This window comes from Crocuta crocuta, unplaced genomic scaffold (genome assembly GCF_008692635.1).
Source record: "Crocuta crocuta isolate KB4526 unplaced genomic scaffold, BGI_CrCroc_1.0 scaffold185, whole genome shotgun sequence".
In the NCBI taxonomy this organism is placed as follows: Eukaryota; Metazoa; Chordata; class Mammalia; order Carnivora; family Hyaenidae; genus Crocuta; species Crocuta crocuta.
Genome location: NW_027530518.1, coordinates 210,628 through 216,340, shown reverse-complemented (window position 1 = coordinate 216,340; position 5,713 = coordinate 210,628).

Genomic DNA, 5,713 nt, shown 5'->3' with positions numbered 1-5,713 from the left:
TATACTTATATCAGACAAACTGGACTTTAAAGTAAAGATAGTAGCAAGGTATGAAGAAGGGCATTATATACTAATTAAAGGGTCTATCCATCAGAAAGAGCTAACAATTATAAATGTCTATGCACCAAATATGGGAGCACCTAAATACATAAAACAATTAATCACAAACAGAAACAGTCTTATCTATAAGAACGTGCTAATAGCAGGGTACTTTAATACTTCACTTAAAGCAATGGACAGACCAACTAGACAGAAAATCAATAAAGACACAATGGACTTAAATCACACATTGGACCAGATGGATTTGACAGATATATTTAGAATGCTACATTCTGAGGCTATGGAATTCATATTCTTTTCAAGTGCGCATGGCACATTCTCCAAGATAGATCACATACTTGGACATAAAGCAGCCCTCAATAAATATTAAATAATTGAGATCACACCATGCACACTTCTAGATCACCATGTTATGAAACTCGAAATCAATCACAGGAAGAAGTCTGGAAAGCCCCAAAAACATGGAGGCTAAAGGATGAATAGGCCAATCAGGCAATGAGAGAAGAAATTTAAAAAATATATGGAAACAAATGAAAATGAGAATACAACAATCCAAATCCTATGGGATGTGGCGAAAGCAGTCCTAAGAAGAAAGTACATTGCACTCCAGGCCTATTTCAAGAAATTTAAAAAGCACAAGTGCAAAATCTAACAGCGCACCTCAAGCAACTAGAGGGAGAGCAACAAGAGCACACAAACCCAGTAGAAGAAAAGAAATAATAAAAATCAGGGCAGAAATAGACAAAATAGAAACGAAAGAAACAGTTGAACACATCAAAAAAAGTTGGCTTTTTGAAAAAATAAGCAAAATTGACAAATCTCTAGACAGGCTTCTCAAAAGAAAAGAGAGAGCACTCACACAAAATCATGAATGAAAATGAACTGACTACAACCAACACCTCAGAAATATGAGCAATTATCAGGGAATACTATGAAAAACTGTATGCCAACAAGTTGGACAACTTAGAAGAAATGGACAAATTCCTAAACACACACTCACTACCAAAATTCACACCAGAAGAGATAGAAAACCTGAATTTATCCACTAAGATCAAGTGGGATTAATTCCTGGGTTACAGGGCTGGTTCAATATTCACAAATCAATCAATGGGATACTTCACATCAACAAAAGAAAAGATAAAAATCATATGATCCTGTCAATAGGTGCAGAAGAAGCATTTGACAAAATATAGCATCCCTTCGTAATAAAGACCCTCGAGAAAGTCGGGATAGAAGGAACTTATTTAAACATCATTAACGCCGTCTATGATAAGCCCTCAGCTAACATCATCCTCAATGGGGAAACACTGAGAGCTTTCCCCCTGAAATCAGGAACACGACAGGGATGTCCACTCTCACCACTGTCGATTAACATAGTGCTGGAAATCCTGGCATCAGCCATTAGACAACAAAAGGAAATCAAACGCATCAGAATTGGCAAAGAGGAAGTCAAACTTTCACTTTTTGCAGATGACACGACACTCTACATAGAAAACCCGGCAGACTCCACCAGAAGCCTACTAGAACNAGTGAAGAAATGGGCTGAAGATATGAACAGACACTTCTCCAAAGAGGACATGCAGATGGCCAACAGATACATGAAACGATGCTCAGCATCCCTCCTCATCAGGGAAATACAATAAAAACCACACTGAGATACCACCTCAAGTCGGTCATAGTGGCTATNCTTAACGGAGGACCGTGGAGGAGAAGAAGTGGGGAAATAGTGAGGGAGAGGGAGAGAGACAAACCATGAGAGACTCTTGAATGCCGAGAACAAACTGAGGACTGATGGGTGTAGGGGGGAGGATGGGTGATAGCTATGGAGGAGGGCACTTGTGGGGATGAGTACAGGGTGCTATATGGAAACCAAATTGACAATAAACTATTTATTTAAAAAACGCTATTAAAAAATAAAATAAAAAAAGAGGTATTTCCAAACAGCAAATAATGCAAATTTATGAATGCCCTAAAATGAATAATATTAAGGGCTATAAAAATCTCTAAGATTAAAACTAAATAAAATGGTAAAGATCTGATGAATGAACTAAAAAAAAAAAAAAAGATGTGGTGTGTGTGTTTGTGTGTGTGTGTGTGTGTGTGTTATTATCATCTTTGCTGACTTGAGGTGAAAGGCCAGTAGAAAGCAAGACTTTTGGACATAAATGAGCTACTGCACTTGATAGTTATGGAAGTTATGGTGGTTATGATCATAATGAAAAAGGGCCAGCTTCTTCTTGTGGCTCTGGAGAGCTTATGTAGAAGAAAGTGCTATGCTCAGGGATTTAAACTCTTGGCTCAATCAGGGCATGGCCAATGAAACAGAATGCTAACAGAACTTCCTATTTTTATATCATAGACTGAGGACTAGATGAAAATCTAGTTGTATAGGCTTCTTAACTACAACACAAGTGCAATTTTCAGCAATGCCAAGTTTCTTATGTTGAGGTTATGTTATGTTAGTATGGCATGTGGGACCTTGAAATTGAGGTGAAGACTTTTGTATGGGTTTTCAGAATCTGAGAACATTCCACCCCAAATCTACTGAGACCTTCTAACCAATACAAGCACCTCTTTACATACCATCTGAGGCCGCTCACTTAAGGTAATGGGCTTTCAAGGAAAAGCCTATTCTGCAAATTTGCCATCACTTTGCTCCTTACTTCCAAATCCATAGTTACAGTCTGATCCATGCATCCTTGGTCTATTCCTGGAGATAGTTTATATACCAAAACAACAACAAGATTTTGCTAAGTTTATATCCATAAGAACCAGAAATGGAAAAATACTGGACTGGACTACATATATTATTATCCAAGCTTCTGGACTTCATGTGCTATTTTGAAGAGCTGGAAGTAGCTCTAACAATTTGGTTGGCTGTTTGACTTTTGGTTGACTGTTGGCCCAATAGGCCATCTATGTTTAATGAAGAAGAGAGGGTAGAACTTCGCTAAGATAATGTCAAAGACTTAAGAATGTGAGAAGGCTGAAAGGAAATTACTTTGTACAAACCATTTAACCCACCATCAGACTGTCTCCCAGGAGAACCCAGAGACTGACGTTTATTAAAGATTTGAGAAATGCTCTAGTAAAGACAAGACTAGATCACTTGAGCAGCCATATGAGAATGACAGTGGGAAAATTTCCAATGAAATGGGATTCAGTGGGAATGATGGGGTCCTGGAGCAATGAGTCCAACCAACAGTGTAAGCCAGTGGACAAGAAAGTACAATTACTATAATGTGCAAAAGGGGTGAATACAGTCTTAGGTTTGAACAGCTGGGATAGCATAGCCACCTTTGAATAGAAGCATGGGTACCCTACTAAAGCATTATTTTACATAAGCAGAAAAATTCTAGGTCAGCAAAAACATGACTTGAGTAACCACAAAAGGAAATTATTTCTCTTTCAATTCCCAGACCTTTGCCAACTCAAAGAAGTCTTAATTTCTTGATGAAGAGATTATGTCTTCTTAGGAAGGAAACTTCAGCACTGTCAAAAATATATAAATCTTCCTCCAAGGCATCCCCAAAGGGATCCCAGGGTGACTAAGCATCTGGGAAAGAGAAACAATGAAAATTTTGAGGTCTTACTAGACACTAAATAGATGTTGATGTTAATCTCTGGAAAGCCCAAACATCTCTGTGTTCTACCATTCTGTGTTCTACCATTCTACCATCTACCCTGTTTTCTACCATCTACCATTCAGAGCAAATCTATAGCATATCCTACTGACAACTGTAATTTGTGTTTTTGAGAAACAGCTGCTAGTTTCCTATTGAACTCGGGTAGAGACTGAAAGGTTGACCGTGGGACACCAGATTAGTAAGCAGCACAACTTGCTTGAATCACCAACCCATACAGCTGTGCATGCACAGCAGGAATTCATTATCAAGTGAGAAATGCCTTACTTCTTTTGATATGTAAGGGTCCCATGGTTAGAGTAAGGTTTCACAAGATGCCATGATAGTAAATAAAGCATTCTTTGAGTCTGTGAATAGTGGGGCTAACAGAAACATTGCAGTCAAGAGAAGTGAGTCCACAGACAGAATGGTTGTATGTTGTAGTGAGAACAAATTGCTTCTCCTTCCATAATGGAGAGGGTTTAGCGTAATCAACATACCACCACAGAACTGGTCTGTCACCAAGCTTTTCTTGGAAATGGTGCCCTATTGGGGAAGAAGTGTTGGCTTCTGCCATCAGCAAATTGGGTGCTCAGCAGTGGCAATAGCCAGATCAACCTTGTAAGGGATAGTCCATATTGTTGAGCCATCATCCCTATTGCTCTGGTCACTTTGGACATGGACCACTGACCAAGCTGAGGAGAAACCTAATATTCACATATTAATATCATCATGTCCACTTGACTTTTGAAAGTTTCCTCTGCAGTGGATGCCATTGATTATCAGATGAGACACAAACATCATCATGTTCCATCCATTCTGAGAGATCAGACCTCTTCCCTAGTCTAATGATCCCTACACCTGGCTATCTCTCCTGTTGAGCAAATTACTCAAAGTTCTGTCCATTGGGAAGATTTCTCTTCACCACTGTCCTTCAGGGCCACCTTGATAGGGGCTGAATGCAATGGCAGTCTACTTCTTGTTAGTGCCACCATGTTGTATGGATGCATCTGTAACCAGATCTAAGTTTTTATGTCCCTCTCATATGGTCATAAGGAGCTTCTATGAGGCTTGAGTTTGCAGGGGGTGAAGAGGAGCAATGCAACAGGAAGAGGCATCATGACTCTATAACTTCTGGTTCTGCTTGAGCCCAATCTTATATATATTTAGTTATCAGACTAATGGGTAAACAACATTGGGAGGGGGAAGCAACCTACAGAATGCTTTCAGCTGGGGAGTGATATATGGTGCCATTATTTTCCACAGCATGAATTCACAGGTCCAGAGATCAAAGGGTAGAAATGTTAATGTACCGTCTCACTATTACCATCCTTGAAAACTTGGTCTGAAGGTTTAGAGTTTTTGGCTGTCACCAAGGAATGCTTTGTCAGGGGATATTAAATGTTCCCACTGACTTGTATACTGAGACATGACAATTTGGGGCCTACATATACCACTACCTCATACCAACAGGCAGATAGAGAAGAGGACTTAATGAGCTGGCCGGGTAATACATCCTGATTTCCAAGGGGATATTAAATTGGTGCTATATAGTGTGGGACAAGAGAGGACCAGGTTTGGTACCCAGAGGATTTAGTGGGCTCTTCTTAACATTCTCATGTCCAAAAGTAAAATCTAGTAGGAAACTACACCTATGCATTCAAGACAGGACCCCTGAGGACTCACATGACTCAGAAATAAAGGTTTGTGCCATTTTACCAAGTAAAGAATGCCAACCATATGATGGCAAAGGGAATTTGGAAAGGACAGTGGGGGGAAAAAGGTGGTAATATCAACCTAATGACAGTTACAGAAATGATAACTGTAGTAGTTTTAAATAATACAATATAATGAAAATATAAATAAATATAAATAAGAATACAAAATATAAATATATAAATAAGTTTTTAGATTATACACACAGACACAGACACAGACACAGACACACACACACACACACACACACATCTTAAGGAAAATTGGTAGTACTTAATCAGTATAGTTCATATACTGCATGTGAAGCCACATCT